Genomic DNA, 14,752 nt, shown 5'->3' with positions numbered 1-14,752 from the left:
CCGTCAATATTCCTTGAAATAAGAATATCAAGGAAAGGGAGGCAACCATCAACTTCTTGTTCCATGGTGAACTTAATGGCAAAGGATTGACTGTTGAGATGTTTGAAGAAGAGATCTAACTCCTCTTCGGCATGAGACCAGATGACATTAATGTCATCTACAAATCTTTTCCAAAGTTTAGGTAGGAGATGTGCCAAGGCCAGAGCTTTGGATTCAAAATCTTCCATAAAAAGATTAGCAACAACAGGGGAAAGGGGTGAGCCCATGACAACACCACAGGTCTGTTCAAAGAACTCGCCCTCAAAAGATTATTCATAGACAAATCAAATATCCTATCAGATTGCCACACATATGGCATAATATATTCAATCCCTTTTATGTTTGCTGCCATTTCATATCCATACACGATCCCTTGTGAAGATTTGTTTATTGCAAATCCTTGGAGTGTATCAAGATCTGATGGTATTTCTCCACTAAATTTATTGTTGAATAAATCCAACACAAACAACTTGCTCAGACTTGTAATCTAGTGAGGAATATTAACGTGAAGGTTATTGTAACCAACATTTAAAACTTGCAAGTCACCAAAATTTGTGATGTATGGAGGAAGCTTGCATGTAAACCCATTGTGTCTTAAATTTAGCACCAAATGTTTTGTGCAATTGGTCATTGATGAGGGAAAAGTGCCAGAAAAGTTGTTGGAATAAGCAAATAAAATAATTAAATAAGTCCAATTATATATGCCTTCAATAGGAATGGATCCCTCTAATTTGTTTTGTGATAGATCTAATTCTTGAAATGAAACTAAACCATTGGTATTGTTAGGATTACTCCCGAAAAAACTATTATTATAAATGCAAAGTATATGGAGGGCTTTTAATTGGCCTAACCTATATGGAATTTGACCAGTGAATTTGTTTGAATACAAAAACAAATATTCAAATGATTGAAATTTTCTATTGCACTCGAAATTACCCATGTCAAGCTATTTTATGAGAATACAAAATATTCAAATTTTCTTAAATTTCCTATTGTATTTAAAATTACCCTGGTCAAATTAGTGTTTGAAAGTAAAAACCATTGTTTTTTCAAATTTCCTATTGTACTTGGAAATTTCATTTAAATACGCTTATTGTACTTTGGAAATTTCATTTAAATAGGCTTTTTCAGTTCAGCTCTTATTCGGCAATGGGGCACAGAGATAAAGAAAAGTGTGGTAAATTGCGAACGACTTTAGTGGTGAGGTATGATTTGGACAGCATTACAGAATATAAAAATGCTTTTTTATTGCTGGTAAAGACCAAAGTTAACAACACGCATTTGTCATTTAAATATTTATATAATAAAACAGCGAAAAATAATATGTTTTTTTATTTAATTTTTATTGACAAGTATGACACCAAATTGTCATTTTGTGTGAAGTATTAGAGACCACTGTATTTTCGTGTCGTAGAAAACCACGTAAAAATAAGACCACCCGAAACTCGCAGTAGTTAAAATAGCTTTTACCATTTAATTAAAATATTTAAAATAATATTTATATAATATTGAGGTATTTACATGTATGAGATTATTAATATTTAATAAAATATAAAACTAATTTTTTCTTACAATATTTTCTATCTTAAAACCTAAAGAAGAACTTGATCGCCACCTCATTGTATTGGAGAAATGAGACACGAGATTTAGGGGCTTTTTGACGCGTTTTAATTATATCAAATATGGGTTATCTGAGGTAATTTAATTTCATGATACTATTGGGATTCATGGTATTTATTAATTAATTTAAATTTATTAAAAAAAATTACTAAAAAAGTTATAATATATATGGTTTAGCGTAATTTATAAATGTTTTTTTTAATATGTTTTTTTAGTTAATTTTAATAAATTCAGTAGAGATCTTTAAAAATTTGAGATTAAGTTATTTAATCAACATAATTCAAGAAGTTTAGGATTTTTCACAGTGTTAAATCTATTTATATATTCAAAAATACATTCTAAACAATAAAAAGTCTTATTCTTGCTTGAAATTGTATCACCAAATTCCAATAATAATAAAAAAATCTTTTACCTATAAATTAAACCATGCTTAATATATATTAGTACAATTAATTAATTAATTAATTATTTTATACTTTCAATTTAAAAATATGATTTTTTCCAAAAATTAAAAAATTATATTTATACTTATTTCAATATAACCTATATTTGAAACGATTGTTAAAATAAAAAATAATAATTTAAATAAAAAATTGATTTAAATATTTATAAAATAGATAATTTTAACTCTTAACATATTTATTTATTCATTAAAAAAATTAAGTGTTAATAAAAAAAATATTTAAGATTAATTTATTAGTAAATTTCTCTTTAATCATGATTGTCCAACAATTTCTATCTTTATCAACAACTTTATTCTTCTCTCATTCTCTCAATCCAACTCATAAACTTAGAAAATATATTGAAATTCCATGATATGATGACTCTCTTTATCAACCAAAATTCTCAATTTCTAGAGTCACTTAAATCAAGTGCATACAAATAACCAATAAAGTTAGAAAATACATTGAAATTTCATAATATGATGATGTTATTTTTATCAACAAAATTTCCAATTTTCTAACCCCACTCAAGTCAATACAGAGAACCCTTAAAGTTAGAAAACACATTGAAATTGTGATTTCTCATGTTTGAGCCCTAGTTAAACCAAGTAAATACAAATAATTCATCAAATTAGAAGATACATTGAAATTTCATGATATTCATTTTATCAACAAAATTTCTACTTTTCTAACCCATTTAAATCAAATCAATATAAATAACTCATAATGTTAGAAAACACATTAAAATTTCATAATATGATGATGTTATTTTAATAACAAAAGTTTTCATTTTCTAACTAACCCATATAATCTTCACCTCAAATAATGTTCTCTTTATCAACTAGATTCCCCATTTCTTAACCCCATTTAAAACAATTAAAATACCTTATCTATTATATAGTATAATAATTTTGCTTTTTATTAATGAAAATTTCCATTGTTGTTTTTCTTTTGTATATTTTCCTTTTTATTAATGAAAATTTCCATTGCTTTTTTTCTTTTTATATCTAATTCAATACAAAAGAATATGAACATATCTAATTTCTTTCTTTTGTAATTTTCTTTAACTTTTCCAACTCCATCATTATTTTTCATTTTTCCCTTTTTTAATCTCTTTTTCGTAATTTTTAAAAAGAAATATAATGGATTTTAATAATATGATGACTTTTTTATATTTTTATAATATGATACTAACATTTATAATTTTGAAAATAGTACTAAGAAAAAAATTATCAACATTAATAAAATATCAAATTTAATATAAAAATATCATTTACATATTTTTTTAATTAAAAATTAATTATTAATTAAAAAAAATTATTCCTCATATACTTAATTAATCTATAGTATAATATTAATATTTATAACTTTGAAAAAATATTGTAATAATTTAAAAAAAAAAAAATCTAAATATTAATTAAACATATATATAATTATGGAAAGATCATATACATATTTAATTTTTCTATGTACAAAATTAAAAAGAAATTAGACATTAATAATATAAGATTGGAGAGTGTAGGTTTTCAAAATTCAAATTCATATTATGTGTTGTTACTTCTAGAAAAATGTGGATTAAGTGTGAAACATTTGATATTTCAAAAAATACCCATATAGATATATATCTTTATTGTGACTCTCACCAGCTCCTAACATAAGAATTTATCATCCTTAACACCTTAGTCACTAGGGCCATTCAAAATTATGCACCCTAAATTTTTGAAAAAGGAAAATCCCATTTAACTAAGGTCTTCTTATCTAATGGCTACAAAATATTTCAAATAAAAAGAGCCTTACATTCATCTATCAACCCAAAAACATTCAAACCCTTGTCCAACCCCATAGCCAAAGTCACCCTTCCTTATGCCCAAGTGATCATTGTTCGCATCTCAAAATCCCTTGCAAAAAAGAAAATTAAAACTATATATATAGCTCACACCACCCTTTAACAATTATTCTTGTGTTAAGGATCACTCTCATCCAATTACTGTCTTGGGATTCATCAAATTCAAAGTTCTTGTGGAATAACCTACATTGGCCAACTAGGAAGACATTTTTAAAGAATATATAGTTGAAACCCAACACAATATTATCTGTAAATATTCCTTTGTTGAGCACTCTCACAATTCAAACACTTTATTAACTTTGTGTTAGGGTAGTTTAGTTAAAATTGACTCAGTCCAGTTATTGGTGGTTTTCATTCTCTAGGTTTATGAGAACCCATGGTATTGAACATTTGTATTCATGTGGAACATAACATATTTAAAGGTAGAAACAATGCATGTTAATTTGTCCTAGTGGCCGTTGGGATCACAAGCAACAATGTTTTTAGACACCACCACTTTTCTCAATTTCATGAACTTAACAATTGGTGTTAGAATTGTGATCAATGTTGTTGTGTGTTTATCAAAGCATGGTTATGAATGACCAGAGTTCTATGAGAAATACAGAGAAGACATGAGGAAGAAAAGTGCACATGTTGGCAAGAAATCTAAGATACACAAAGATGGTATAAATATTTCTAGGAACACGATGTTAACGCTTGAGTAGAGGAGGAGATGAGGTTCATGATTTGAAGGAGAGATTTGTGACGTATGCAAGTCATGCATCATTGTGGCCACATGGAGGAACACATATTGAGACTTCCGATGGTGGCTTGGAGGTTGTGGATGTGGTCATGATGAAACCCTTAGAAATATGTGATCAGGAGGTGTGGTTGTGTCTACAAGCATGAGAATGAGAACCTTGGAATGCAACAAATTAGGAGATGACAAAACTCGAGTCTCTAAGAGGTAGTGGGAAATAGGTAGCATTATGCAGTAGTGCTATAAAGTTTGTGAAAAATGGGTTCAAGATGAGCAAAGTAGTTGTTACGTGGATAATTAATTTCATGTGCGAAGTGAGCTTGTAAGTTAGCTATTAGCGAGTGAGACACAAAACAAAACACTAGTTGGAGTCAGCCATGAATAGTCACGTAACCTTTATGCTACTAAGTGAGTGATCCTACCAAATGTGAAGGGTGTAGATGAGAATTGGAAATGTGGGGCTTACGACGTGTAAACCTGAGTGTCCTACAAGATGTGGAGAGATCCAAGGGAACAATCTAAACCTTGGAGGTACTGAGTGCCAATATTGTTGATGGTATGGAAAGGGGTTTGATGCCTCTAGCATATTCTTGAAATGTTGGGAAGATTATACAAATGTGCAGGGATATGGAAATGGGAGCTTGTTTAAGCGTTTATTAACATGAATGACCATGCTAAAATGAAACAGACTAAAGAAGTAAGTTTTGTTGATCTTAACAAAGAAAAGGACAATGGAGATGGTAAATACATTTTCCAATCCCTTGAGTTTCATGCGGCATAAATATGAAGGTGAGATATGGATGGAAGATGGGTTCGTTTTTGAAAAACATTTAGGTGATCTAGATTTTATGAAGGAATGAATTGAAATACACATATAAAAAGAAACATAAAGATACAGTGAAAAACATAACTTCAATTCATTAATAACAAAGTATTGGAAATTGTTTATATGCAGAACATAAATAAACTAGCTCATGCGATGGTAGCTTATCTCTGAGAAGAGATGTGGCATCTACATGCCTTCTGAACTTTGTTACAATGAGGCTCGAACACCTATTTATTATTGAAAAACAATGGAAAACCTTAAAAATCTAAAAACATAACCCTAGGAGATGAAGTGCCAAAAGTGAGTGGGCCCCGTTGGGGTAAATTAGTAAATCCACTTCCTGGGGTCATAACATTGGAATTCGATATCTGTTTGATGCATATGATACATCGTTAGAAAGATATATCCGAGTTCTAAAAATTTCGATTCCAAACACTTCCCAAATGTTATTGAAATTCTTGTTTCCAAAAAAATGTCATTTAGGGCCTCAAAACAAGGGACATTCAAATATTATACGAAAAAACAATATTATATACACTACGGCATTAATTTATATAGAGAATTGTCATTGATCTATTTAGGGAATCAATACAATCCTTAAAATGGTCTTTGTGTTTTTTTGCGAGACAACCACATTACCCAATACCTTGCCATATCCCAAAAAATGAGCATAGAAGCAACTCCGAAAAATCCAATCCACACTCCCATCCCTAATGTTGTCCAAGATATTTGTTTATTTACATAGCTCAACCATGTTGTTCTAACATTATTTCCACTACCATTGTCTCTAGTCACTATTTTATTTGATTTCACATTTTTCTTGCATGGTGGTAGAGTGTGATGTCCCCAATAATTATAAATATTTTATTACTATAGTAAACAAACTGAACATTACTATTTTAAGTTTATAAATTTATTACTTTGATTAAAATATTTACATGAGGTAAATGTTTTGATAATGACAATCATATGTCAGGTGGTTAGGGTAGGCAGTTACCTATCCCTAAATACTTCCATGAGGATTTATTCTCAAGGAAAGAAATCAAGAGGGTATTGGTACTTGAGATGAAAAGAGGAAAAGGAGAAGGGAGATTTTTGTGTTGATGAATTAGGCAGATTCCCAGGAGGCTAACTTTAGTTAAGACCAGATAGTTGTGACCAGTAAGACTAATGGTCTTGCATGGAATATCCTGCATATGAGTAGCAACTCGGGGTTTAACTCCCTACTTAATCTTATCATGCAAATTTTACTATTGTTTAAATTACCTTAGAATATTGACTTATAATTATCAAGAAATATTGATACATACCTACATTGGTGAAACTGTAAATTTATTACTGATATAAATTTTGTTATTATTCAATTCCCAACTTACCTCCTCAAATTTAAATTTTGATAGGATATGGTCTCCTTCCATTTATTCCAATTTAAATATTCATATCTCATCCCCAAAATGTCCTCTCAAATTTACTTGGGAGAAGACATGGCCATGTCCAATTAATTCCAAAATTATATATTCATATCTCATCCCCAAAATGTCCTCTCAAATTTACTTGGGAGAAGACATGGTCCTCTCCAATTAATTACCAAATTATATATTCATATCTCATCCCCAAAATGTCCTCTCAAATTTACTTGGGAGAAGACATGGTCCTCTCCAATTAATTACCAAATTATATATTCATATCTCATCCCCAAAATGTCCTCTCAAATTTACTTGGGAGAAGATAAGTCAAATGTAAGGATGAGGGGGTAGTTATGACATTAATGAGAGGTGGTTGAGGTGGAGAAGAGAAGGGGGCATAAAAGGGGAAGGATGAGGGGAGGAGAGGGGATCCTTGGTCTTGCTTTTGGTTTTGGTTTGGTTGTGGTTTTGGAGGATTTGTTTTGAGAGTAAGGTGGGGAAGAGAGAAGGGAGAAAAGGAGAGTATTATTTATATTGGACACACTATATTTGGTTGGACTTGAGCTCGGAGGGCTAGGGAACCGATAGAGGATTCTTGGGCTCAGAAATACTTCCTAGTTGGCTATGAGGTAAATCCAGTCGGTAGTCAAGAGGAGCATCCCAGCAGGATCAGGAGCTCAGTGGCATCTCAACCAGGCTATCAGAATAGGTATTCCTCTATTTATAAATTACTCATGTAAGTGATTGAAATGAAATGATCACTATTTAATTGTAGGAAATAAATTTTAATGGTAAATTATCATCAATTAAATGTTTAGTTAGAAATAAAATATTTCCTGTTTTATTGTATTTGAAATTAGAGAATTTAGTTCTATTAGAGGACCCTAGGATGGAGCCTTACACATGGTACCAGAGCGGGTTCAAAATCTGGACCCAAGAACCACTAGACACAAATCTCAGGGAACAACTTTGAAAAGACTGAAGCATTTTCTTTGGCTGCCCTGGTCAGTCCTTCACTTTCAAGACATTTTTATCAAAACAAAATTTGAGTATCCGACCTAAATAATGTTGTCAATATATCAAAAGGAATTACATATAACTATCATAGAATCTGATTTATAACTAGATTCACATTCAATATCAGATCATGTGGTTGTTCTTATTATTTTTCCTGAGATTACATTCATGGTGTCATCTCATTAATTAGTACAATGGTTAACTTAGATTAGTATACCTGACCCAAAATAATTTAAACTAAATATTCTTATTAAAAACTGGAATTTCTTATCATATTTTCAAGGTGATGCCTCTAATCCCCTTGCCAATGATTATCTTTGAGCAAAGCATTAAGAGATGTCTTATGCTTCTTGTAGAATTCATTAATTTCCTCTATTGTGAGAGGTTCCTCTTCTGCATTTTCGTCCCACCCATGAGACCTCATAAAAGCGATTTCTTCCTCTTCTGACCATCTAATGAAATACATGTCATTCATGGGTGTTGGGCAAACCCAATTTATCTGTATCCTTAGGACAAGTACTGCTATTTCCAAAAATAGAACAATTCACAGTACTATTTTTCTTGTGAACTTCATCTACTACTGTAATATCTTTCTTATATTTATCAGGACTTTCGTCAGGAGAGCCATTTATTTTTACATCATTCAAAGACTTATTCCCAACAAGGCTCTTCCCACTCAATTCATCCATTTTCTGCCCAGTTGATAAAGTGGACTTATCTTGTGCCTCTCTGGTCATTAATAGACTCCCAGAGGCTTTCTTCCTGAGAACATTGAAAAATTAATTTCGGTTTTGCAACACTGATTTCTTATCATCAAGTGCTAAGCTCCTGTGTTTTGATTGTGCTTCCAATCCTCTCGAATCTACAATTGACATTGTTGACCTTACTTTGCTATCCCCTAGCATTTGAGGCATCGAAAGATTTGATGCTAAAATTTCCTCCCTGCAAAGGATTCTCTCCTTGAGTTGGCTTCTTAAATTTCATTTTTTGAGGTGAACGAATAGAAGGATTCTGATCGAAAGGTCCTAGAGGCTATTGAAATTTATCACCAGATGAGACGGTTTCAAACTGGGCGTGTTTAAGTAATTTTGACCTTGAATTTTCAGAATGGAAAGCAGTCATGTTCTTTGGTAAAGTACGTTTCAATGGGAATAGCTGCCTTGACTGCTTCAGGGAAAATTCCTCTCGATTTTGGGTTGCAACATTTACCTTAGGAGAAGCACAAATTTGAGGGGGGATTTTGTGCAGACCATGTTATCTCCACCTGCACGTGCAAGACGAGGCTACATGGATGAAACCAAACTTTCATGAGCAATCTTTTAAGCTAAAGTAGAGAAACCATTGCTTCTTGACAAACCCATAGTTGATATTGGAATGTCAACTAAGGAAAAAACATGTCCGTTGGCTCCAGCAATAGATATCCCTCTCCCTGATGTGCCGTGAGACAAACTAACTAGGATAGACAAGCCTGATAAAGATCTGCCTAAATCAGATCTCCCATCTTGTCCCCGCCCTATATTTCCTTGATTTAAATTAAAACTGGCATGCTTCATTTCAGTACCAAGAAATGGAAAGTCTCTTTCAAAAGAGACTTTGTCTACAATACTAGCAAAAGAAGCATGGGGCAGAGCTGACTCTCTTCCATATTTTTCTGTGCCCTCAAAAAGCTTTTTTTTCTTCAAATATACACTGAGCTCTTGAACTGGACCCATGATGTGAAGTACCAAATTGCTTGCAGTCTCTGCCTTTATCGTCTCCATTTACTCTTCTGTACCTATCATTCCCAACTCTTCCACATACATTTTGTTCTAGTTCCCTCTCTTGTGAAATTTTGCAGTCATGAAATTCCACATCTCTGTCAGACTTAACTTCCTCATATCTACTGAAAGATGGATTTCGGTAGAATCCAGAGTCCCTTTCATAATTATTTTTATAGCATTTAACTCCATTACAACTCGAGGATGTCTTAGAGTATGTGTTAAATTCCCCATCTACTGATGTTGAATTCCTAGGAGTGTTGTGGTCAGTCTTTCTTACCCCAGATTTATTTTTGGATGTAGGATAAGTCTATTTCTTGAAATGATCTGAAATGCTTTTGCATTTGACGTAGGCATCTATAAATGCATTCCTTATGAAGACATCTGATTCAAATCCTGTTTGGACAATATAAGCATGAACCTGCTTACCCTGTCCCTATAATAGTTGTGAAAGATGAAGATTTCACACATAAACTTATATTATGAAGAACTGAATCAGTTCTTCATATTCAGGAGACCACTTCAATGACCCATCTATAATTGACAAAGCATATTCAACTCCCTCAGAAATATTCTCAACGGCCTTTGCATTCACCTCATCACTGTGGATATATTTTTCAACTCGATGGAGAGAAACAATAGTTTGTGCTACCAAATACAGAAAGTAATTAGTCAATGACTTAAAAATCATAAAATTTTATTTATTCAGCACAAGGTTCCAACATACTGATATAATCCACGACTAATTGGTCGTTCGAAAACCGGCCTGTAGCTCTTTTGAAATAAGTTTCGCCATAAGGCGGTCTACCAATGTTTCCAGCAGTGGTGGGATTCCAAGCTAACCAGTTCCCCTTGTCCGCCAAAGAATCGCCAAAACTGTAAATAGTGTTGTGACAAACTGCCAATGCATAACTGTGCCTCCATGAATGCAAGTAGATTATCACAATAAATGCTATTGAGAAAGATAAATTCATTGTAAGCTTCATTGTGGAATATCCAATTTGTAACATATCTCTTTGTTGGCTATTCGTTGCTTAAAATTGGTGTTTATAATTAACGAAAGTTGTGCTAGAATCTTCCAGTACCTCAAATCCGAGAATACACCTTCCATTTCCTGTAAACCTGGAATACTTTCAGGAAGAACCATGTTGACTCTTAAAATATACTTTAACTAGGTTCAGTTTAGGTAAGAAAATCCTGCAAGGCTTCAACTAGTGTTGAAACTTTAGGAGCTTTGTGAGTTTGTATTATATATTTAAAAAGTCGAGTTTAGCGGGAATCCTTTGTCCAAGGTATTCAAAGTTCATGAGCAGTGTTGTCCTTTCCAATAGAATTGTCACTTCGAATAACGGAAAGGGTTTTTTAATTATTTTTTCAAATTTGGACCGATTTTCCCAAAGGTTTTGTTAATTTTATAATACATTTAATAGGGTTCAACTGAGTTGTGCGTAATTTTTGTTAAGCAACCAGGTTGAATTTTATAGAAAGTGAACATAAATAACACTTTCCACAAACCAACATTACATTGGTTAATCTACCTGATAATATAATATTGTATATAAATACATTAAAGTTTGCTTCAAAAATGTATATTATCCTCTTAGTTTAAGATTTTGTTTAAAAAAGGTATATTATCCTCTTAGTTTAGGAATTTGTTTAAAATTATTTTTGATGAGGAGTTACAAAAATTTGAAGTAATTAATTATATAGATATAAACAATTCACATTAAGATATCAATAAGAGAATAAATCATAATATTTTTTTGATAATGATGATGAACTAAAGTGAAATGGTTCATAAGATGATAAGGTATTATTTTGAATTTATTAGTATTTTATTTCTATACTCAAAAAAATATTGAGATAATTATTCTATGAACAATATAATTTAAAATATTAAGATAATCATTCTATGAATAACATAATTTTGTTGACATAAAAGGTGAAGAAGGTTCGTAGTGTGACAAATCTTGAACTTCAAATTTAGTGTGAGTATTAGTTGAACAATTAAAGACAAAGTATTTTTAATTTTTAGACATGTATGACTGTTGCAAATATTTTATCATCCCATGTTGTTTTGGGAATCGACCAACACCTAACTTCACTAGAAATCTCATGAGAATTTATTCTTATTTTAGCAATATTTATCTTCTCCTTTACACTAATCAAGATAGAAATATAATTTTGATTTTCAAGATTTAAGTTGATCACACCCATCATTTATTCCTTTTCCCCTCGGAACAAATATTTGGACAACTCAAAATGGTGAGGACGCAAAGAAATCAAGGTCAGGGAGAGTCATCACAAGGACCTCCTACAAATAACCCATTATCTTCACCGGAGTTGACTCTCATCTTGCATTTCCCAGAAGCAATTAATGAGAATTTAAAATGGCGCCAAACAAATGAAGTGGAAGTGGAGCACCCTCCATTAGGGTTAGGAAATCTCAAGGGATCAAGAGAATCTGATAGAGGACCTCCAATCGAGGACATTACTAGGGAGCTCCAAAAGATTAAGCTCCCAGAGTTTGTAGGAGGTCGTGCCAGTGAACATGCAAAAGCCTAGTTAGAAGGAATGAGAAGTTGCTTTGCACTAAGGGATTATATTTCCAATTCAAAAGCTAAAATATCAATATTCCAACTTAGAGATAATGCTCTGAATTGGTGGGGTAACTTAGAGCATCAACTACACCTCACTCTGGACACGATTACTTGGGAGTTATTTGAGGAGAGATTTAGGAAAAAGTACCTACCAGCATATTATGAAGAACAATAGGTAGGAGCCTTCCATGCCCTCGTACAGGGAAATTGTACAATAGAGGAATATGAAATTAGATTCATGGAATTGTTCAAGTATGTCTCCTACATGGATATTGACCAGCGCCAAGCAAATCATTTTATTTATGGATTGAACCTTAAGATTAGGGAAATAGTGTGAATGTGGAAACCATCCTCAGTTGCAGAAGCTGTGGAAAAGGCTTGTTATGTCGAAGAACACTTAGACTTAAAAGGTGGAAACAAAACCATTTTTCCACGCCAACCAGGGTTTATGGGGAAGGCCCCTCGTACCTTTCCCAGGGGAGTAAGTTTGAGGCCACCACCATATGGAAACAGGGTTGTACCCAGAGTACCAACAGTGGGGATTTCAATGGTTACTAGTGCAGCTTCACCTGTATCTTCAAGGGCACGTGCAAATCAAGGTCATACGTGAGGAGAAACAAGTATGGGCAGGGGTCTGAAGGGAAGGAACTATTTCCAAAGAACTCCACAACATTCAGTTCAAGGTCTATCACACATCACTTGTTGGGGATGCAGGGGACCTCATTACCAATGCGACTTCCCTGAGTTACATGCTAGTAAGAGACGTAGAGAAGGAAAAGAAACAATGGAGGGGGGGGGCTAGTAGCCACCATCAAATCTATGTAGCAGTTGATAACCAGCAAGTTGAACACCAGTCTGTTGTGGTAGAAACATCATGTATGATAAACAAAGTAAAAGGTAAAATTCTGTTTGATTATGGTGCTTCAGACAATTTCATTTCACTAGTTGCATTAGAAAAATGTGGGTTGGCAGCCTATGAGCATGATGACTTTAAGCAAGTTGAGATGGCTTCTGGGATAAAACAAGCAGTAGGACCTAGTGTTAACAAATGTTAGGTAAACCTCAGGGTGTGTATGACTAAGTTGAAGGAATATGTCACAACATTGGGGATGTATGATGTATTTATTGGAATGGATTGGATAGAAGCTCATCAAGCTTTGGTAGATCGTTTCAACAAGAAGGTGATTTGTTTAGATGATGAAGGTAGGCCAATTGAGGTTTTTGGAATCAAGAGAGGAGTGTCGCTATAATTCATATCCATGATGAAGGTAAAACGTTGTCTCCGACAAGGTTGCAAGCTATATGTGGTCGAGGCTGTAAGTGACCAGAAAGGACCCTCCCTAGATCAACACCCAATTTTGTCAAAATTCAAGGATGTTTTTCCTAAGGAATTGCCTGGATTACCTCCTATAAGGGAGGCTAATTTCACAATCGATCTAAAACCTGGTGCAGAACCAACATCTAAGACACCCTATAAGACGAAAACTCCAAAACTTTGTGAGTTGCAGATGCAGTTAAAAGATATCTTAGACTTGCGATTTATGAGACCTATTATTTCACCTTGGGTTGCACTAGTGATTTTTGTCAAGAAGAAGGATGGTTCCTTACGGCTATGCATAGATTATGCACACTTGAATAGAGAAACAATAAAGAATAGGTACCTGATACCTCGAATAAATGACCTATTTGATCAAATGAAGGGAGAAATGGTTTTCTCAAAGATCGATCTATGATCTGGATACCACCAATTGAGGATTAAGGAAGAGGACATATCAAAAACTACATTTCGAACTCGGTTTGGGCACTATGAGTTTGTGGTTAATCCATTTGGTTTAACCAATGCACCAATAGTATTCATGAGCCTCATGAATGGTGTGTTCAGCAAGCACTTGGACCAATTTGTGCAAGTCTTTTTGGACGACATTCTTGTGTATTCCAAGAATGAAAAGGAGCATGAAAAGCACCTAAGGGTTGTATTAACTTGCTTAAGGGAAAATCAACTGTATGGAAAATTGTGAAAATGTTCCGTCTTTTAGAAGAAGGTTCATTACCTTGGGCACATCATTTCAGGAGAAGGGATTTTAGTTGACCCGAAAAAGGTGAAGGCCATAATGGATTGGCTAGTACTGAAAAATGCTCATGAGTTATGTAGTTTTATGGTGCTAGCAGAGTATTATCGCAGGTTTTTGGAAGGGTTTCAAGGATTGCAAAACCCATCACCACATTACAACGAAAGAGGGTCGAGTATGAATGGGCATATGAATGGGACATTGCATTCACAGAACTAAAGAGGTTACTAACTGTGCACTGATCCTTTGAGCACCGGACATGGAAAAAGACTTCATTTTCTACACTGATGCTTCGAAGCAATGATTGGGTGCAGTATTAATGGAAGAAGGCAGAATAATAACTTACTCATATAGAAAATTGAAGAAACACAAAGAGTTGTATGCTACCCA

The sequence above is a fragment of the Pinus tabuliformis genome, chromosome 8 (assembly GCF_031772625.1).
Source record: "Pinus tabuliformis cultivar Carrire ecotype Pingquan chromosome 8, CPIR1, whole genome shotgun sequence".
In the NCBI taxonomy this organism is placed as follows: domain Eukaryota; kingdom Viridiplantae; phylum Streptophyta; class Pinopsida; order Pinales; family Pinaceae; genus Pinus; species Pinus tabuliformis.
Note: the sequence above shows the minus strand (reverse complement) of the source record.